Raw genomic sequence first — 6,352 nt, forward strand, 5'->3', positions numbered from 1 at the left:
AGAAATGCATTAGCCTCGAGTAACAATTATTTTTGGCTATGAAGAAAAATATTTAGAAATCTTGCTAACTCTTCTAATGACCACTTTCAGTTCAACATTTGTTCATTTCATTCATAGAGCACCTACCATTTGCCAGGTTTGTATCGAACGCCACTGCACAGGATGGACTATAGTAGTTACTACAAGAGGCATACAGATGAAGTCATAGAATGACCTCCTGAGCAGGAAGAGCTTAGACTCTGTGGAGTAGGAGTGGGAGGGGAAGGATGAGGAAATGCCCTAAGAAAACACACACACGCACACACACACACACACACACACACACACACCATTATACAAAAAAGACTATTTTGTAGGTCATTATGATCGTAAACTCATTTTTCAATTAAGGACACTGTGGCACAGAGATGTTAAGTCATTTGCCTAAAGTCACAGAGCTAATAAATGGTAGAATCAGAATTTGAACCCATGTTGAACTTGGACTCCTTCTTTAACAAATGTGCTCAAACTTTCTTCCAACATACACACACACACGCACACACACACACACACACACACCCCTCCACCTCCAGAGCCTTCCCATTTGGTCACCCTCTGCTAAGCATAGATGATCTCATTGCACCTTCCTATTTGCACGCTTTTTTTTTTTTTTATAGAGGCATAATATAAATCTCATCATCTTTTTTTAAATATCTATTTATTTTTGAGAGAGACAGAGACAGAGTGTGAGTGGGGGAGGGGCAGAGAGAGAGGGAGACACAGAATCTGAAACAAGATCCAGGCTCTGAGTTGGGAGCTCAGAGCCCAATGTAGGGCTTGAACCCACGAACCCGAAATCATGACCTGAGCCAAAGTTGAAGGCTTAACTGATTGAACCACCCAGGCACCCGGAGGGGGAGAGAGAGGGAGAGGGAGAGAGAGAGAGAGAGAGAGAGAGAGTGAGAGAGAGCGCATTAAGCAGGCTCCACGCTCAGCACAGAGCCCAATATGGGGCTTTATTCTATGCCCCTGGTATGCTGACTGACCTGAGGTGAAATCAAGAGTCAGACACTCAACTGGCTGAGCCACCCAGGCACCTCTAATTTCCTCATTTTTTTTTAAATCTATAATTTTCTACATTTTTAATTAAATCCTATTTTTTTACAATTCTCTATTTTCTATTTTTACTGGCTAATAAAATCCTGCCTAAAGCTAGAGACTTAGAGCTTCATTAACCACTACTTGTGGGAAAAAACTCCAGGGAGATGAGGGTATTGACACAGGTGTAACATGAGGCAGAAAATATTCACAAGAATGAAAGCCTTTGGGTAAAGACTTATAACCATCCTGTTTCCCATCTTGCAACCAAAAAAGTATCTCCAGAGATTATTGAGAGAAACATTTGAATTTCATAAGCTTAATGTTATTGCCTGTGAAATGGAATTGTTAAATCTCAAAATCCTGCATGCCAGTCAGTTGTCATGGAAACAGCTTCCCACTTGGACTGGTTGTTTCTTTCAGGGTGTAAATGGCCTGGAATCCTTGGTTTAGGCAAAAGAACCCCAAACTCTATTTGGCTCTGGGCTGGTTGTACCCAAAGGAATATCTGCATTGTCACCTTTTTTATGGCATAAATTCCAGCTTCTCCGTTCAAGGCCTCCTCTTCTGACTTTCAAGAGCCTAGTTGGAAGCAAAAAAAAAAAAAAAAAAAAAAAAAGAATCTTAACATTTTTTTCCTGCTGCTGTTACATTTGCATTCTCTTTCTTTCTTTTAAACATTTATTTATTATTGACAGAGAGGGACAAAGCATGAGCAGGGGAGGGGCTGAGAGATGGGGAGACACAGAACCTGAAGTAGGCTCCAGGCTCTGAGCTGTCAGCACAGAGCCTGACACAGGGCTCGAACCCACAAACTGAGAGATCATGACCTGAGCCGAAGTTGGATGCCCAACAGACTGAGGCACCCAGGCGCGCCACATTTGCATTTTCTTTGAGGCCATATGGATCTAATGATTGGCTAGAAGAATGGTGGGAACTTTTTGGAAAGAGGAAGAAAAATACATTTCAACATTTTCATCTTCTCACATCCGTATATCCAACCAGTCAATTTGACATGTCCCTAGGGTGCTGTTTAGGCATCCGGAACGGTTTGTCAGGCTTCCCAAGATGTGGAAATGCCTCTGTGTCATCCCTTTCCAGGGAGAGGACTTTGGATATGCCAAGCAGCCTGTTTCTTCTCACACAGCTCTAGTTTTCAGGAAATTTCTTTTTTAAATTGGATGTATATCAAACTCTAGCCTAATGACAACATTTAACTAATATATCTTTTAAAGTAATTTTTAGACCCAACTCAGGGCTCGAATTCATAACCCCAAGATCGGAGTCACAGGCTGTACTGACCAAGCCAACCAGGTATGCCCTTAACTATGACCAACAACTTGGCCCCTTTTTTCTTAGAGTATAACTGTCTACTGGGGAAGGTAGACAATAAATAAGTAATTAAAGCACTTGCAAATTCTGATCAAGGCTGTGGAGAGCATAGGCAGGCTGCTGTGACACAGAATAATGGGCATTTATGTAGAAGGTTCTACTATCACAGGGTAGTCAGAGAAGCTTTATCTAAGGAAATGGTTTTAAAAGCAGGCTTCGGGGAACAGAAGGAGCCAGCCTTGGGTAGAACCAGGGAAAGAGCCTTTCAAGCGGAAGGAAAGGTGAGCGCGAAAGCGGTTGGATTGTTTATGGGGCTGAGAAGGGAGAGGAAAAGGTGGCTGGGATATAGTGGAAGGTATGTGAAAGTTGGCCCGGGATGAGGCTGGAGAGCTAAGCAGCCTCTTGGTGCAGTAAGAAGCCATTGAAGAATTTTAACAGCAGAATAACATGGTCTGGTTTTTGGTTAAGGAAGATTACTTTGGAGGGAACATAAAAAAAAAAACAAACAAACAAACAAAAAAAAAAAACACCTGTTATGGGGCACCTGGGTGGCTCAGTCGGTTAATCATCTGACTCGTGATTTTGGCTCAGGTCATGGTCTCACACTTCACGGGTTTGAGCCCCACGTCGGGTTCTGTGCTGGCAGCGAGGTGCCTGCTTGAGATTTTCTCTCTCCTTCTCTCTCTGTCCCTTCCCCGCTAATGCGCCATCTCTCTCTCTCTCCCTCTCTCTCTCTCTCAAAATAAATAAATAAACATTAAGAAAAACCAACAACCCTGTCATTTCTTTTGCACAAATGATGCTGGGGCAATTGGATATCCATAGGCAAGAAGAACAGAAAAGAAAGAAGAATCTTTACCCAAAGCTCACCTATAAAAAAGTTAACTCAGAATGTAACATGGTCCACACCCAGATATATTTTCAGATGAAATGCACGTATGTGCACCAGAAGACATAACTGCTTATAGCAGTGTTATCTGTAATAGTCACACTGGGAAACCACCCAAACATCCATTGACAGTAGAAAGGCTAAATAAATGGTAATATATTTCTACTGTGGAATACTATACAACAATGTCACTATCTGCACCAACTGGGATTAACCTCACAATGCTGAGCAAAGAAGCCAAACATAAAAATATGATATGGCATAATTCCATTTACATAAAGCTCAAAAACAGGCAAAATGAAACCATAGTATTTAGAGGTATGTGTTTAACTGGCAAAAAATATATACAGTAAAACCTTGGTTTACAAGCATAATTCATTCTGGAAACATAATGCTTGTAATCCAAAGCACTTGTATATCCCAGTGAATTTGCCCATAAGAAGTAGTGGAAACTCTGGGGTGCCTAGGTGGGTCAGTTGGTTAAGTGTCCGACCGTTGGTTTCAGCTCAAGTCATGATCTCACAGTTAGTGGGTTTGAGCCCTGCATCAGGCTCTGCACTGACGGTGTAAAGCCTGCTTGAGATTCTCTCTCTCTACCTCTCTCTCTGACTCCTGCCACATACACACTCTCTCTCTCAAAATAAATAAACTTAAAAAAAAAAGAAATAATGGAAACTCAGATGATTCATTCCACAACTCAAAAATATCCATATAAAAAATGATTACAATACTGTAATGTAATACAAAATAATAAATAAACTACAAAATAGAAAGGAAAATAAACAAATTAACCTGCACTTACCTTTGAAAACCTTCGTGGCTGGTGTGAGGGAGACAAGAGACAGGAGAGTTATTGTGCGGGACGACTTTCACTATCACTAACAGAATCCCTGCTATCTATTGGTTCAATGGAATCTTTTTCGTGTCGTGCAGCTTTAACAAGGAACCTATTCAATGATCCAGAATGAAGCAAAGCATTCCTGAGCTTACTCTTGGATGGAAAAGCAAAGGACTGTCCATAGGTTCTTGGAAGTGACAAAAAATACACTAGTGCCTGTTGTGGGCACCTTCCAACATTCGGAAAAATCGCTGATTTCTGCCAAACACCATGGCCCGAGACCGAGTATCCGAGCATGGGAGAAGATGACCCACGATCCCACAGAGAGAGAGAGAGAGAGCGAGAGAGAGAGAGAAACCATTGGTTCAGTTGTGATCATGTCGTGTTTGGTGTCATGTACTACTCGTACTGTAAGACATCGCTCGTTTATCAAGTTAAAATTTATTAGAAATGTTTGCTCGTCCTGCGGAACTCTTGCGGAACAAGTTACACACAATCCAAGGTTTTACTGTATGCATGTTTCTGAAAAACACTAAGGTGGTGACCATAACAATCAGGTTTGGTGTCGATTGGGAGAACAGGAAGGGCTCTGTAGTGCTGACGTTCTAACCCTCACCTGGGCGATGCTACCTGAGGGCTGGCTTTGATCAATCATTGAGCTGAACTTTTTGTTTTGAGTACTTTCTTTGTTAAAAAAATGTTTTTTAATGTTTATTTTTTTGGGGGGAGACAGACAGAGTGGGGAAGGGGCAGAAAGAGAGAGGGAGACACCGAATCCGAAGTAGGCTCCAGGCTCTGAGCTGTCAGCACAGCGTCCCACACGGGGCTCGAACACACAAAGCGCCCTGACTTTCTTTGTTATATTTTACAACAAAGGAGCTTTAAAACAAAGTAAAGGAAGGAGAAGAAAATGTGTGATGGAAGGCAGGCTGAGAAGTTGGGTAACCTGCTCAGTGGACACAGTGCATGGGCTCTGATTCTGACTTTGACCTCCACTGAGATGTACTTGGTGCAGTTTGGAAGGCAGAAGTGAGTTGAATCGCCCTTCCTACCCCTTCACCTCTGTCCCCTGGTAAGCAGATTGTGGGGTTTGGGGGGTTTCTGTAGCTGTGTTCTAGTGTGTAGTCACTCACTCCTGTGGGCATTAAAAGACATCTGCATGGCAATGGTGGTCTCTTGACCCCTGGATTACACCTATGGTAGATATCCTTGAACCTGACATTCCCAGTCTCAATTTCCTGCCTGTCAATGGGCACCGATATAAAATCCTCCTAAAAGAAAGAGGGAGAGTAGAGGCACGTGGGTGGCTCAGTTGGTTGGGCATCCGACTTTGGCTCAGGTCATGATCTCACGGCTGGTGAGTTCAAGCCCTGCCTCGGGCTCTGTGTTGGCAGCTCAGAGCCTGGAGCCTGCTTCGGATTCTGTGTCTCCCTCTCTCTCTGCCCCTCCCCCGCTAACGCTCTGTCTCTCAAAAATGGATTAACGTTAAAAAAAAAGAAAGAAAGAGGGAGAGTGAATAATGCAAGTAGCAATACAGTCCACCATGATGTACTAGAGATTTTCATAACTGTAATAAAGTTCATTATGGCAAACAACAGGAAAAACATGTAAAACATAAGGCTATAAAACTTTTAAAAATATATATGAAACGTACAACCATAAAACTTCTAGACATAAACTGGTGCGAGTTGGGTGAAAAATTCAGAACCAAGGGTGAGGTGAAGAGTTTGTGGCCCTGGCGCTAAAAGCATGCTCTACAAGGAGGAAACGTGATAAATTGATCCTCATCACAACAAAAAGTTTTTGTTCTGCAAAAGACCCTGTAAGAGAGTGACAAGACAAACTAGAGAGTGGGAAAAAAAAATATTTGTGAACCACATATCTGCAAAGGATTTGTATCTAGACTTTGAAATAAAACCCTCTGAAAATTCAACAGTGGAGAAAACCAACAGTCCAGACAGAAAATGGGCAAAAGACATTGTAAAAGGCTAAACTAATGGCCCCCAAAGACCCGGCGTTCTAATCTCTGGAATCTGTAAGCATTAGCTCATTTGAAAATCAAGTCTTTGCAGATGGGATCAAGTTAAAGGATGTAGAGATGGGGAATTTATCCTGGATTATCCAGAGAGCCCTAAATGCAATCTCATGTGCCCTTCTACGAGGAGGCAAAAGCGATTTGACACATACACACGTACACACGCAAAGGGGAAGGTAAG

Source organism: Felis catus, chromosome B1 (assembly GCF_018350175.1).
Source record: "Felis catus isolate Fca126 chromosome B1, F.catus_Fca126_mat1.0, whole genome shotgun sequence".
Lineage (NCBI taxonomy): Eukaryota > Metazoa > Chordata > Mammalia > Carnivora > Felidae > Felis > Felis catus.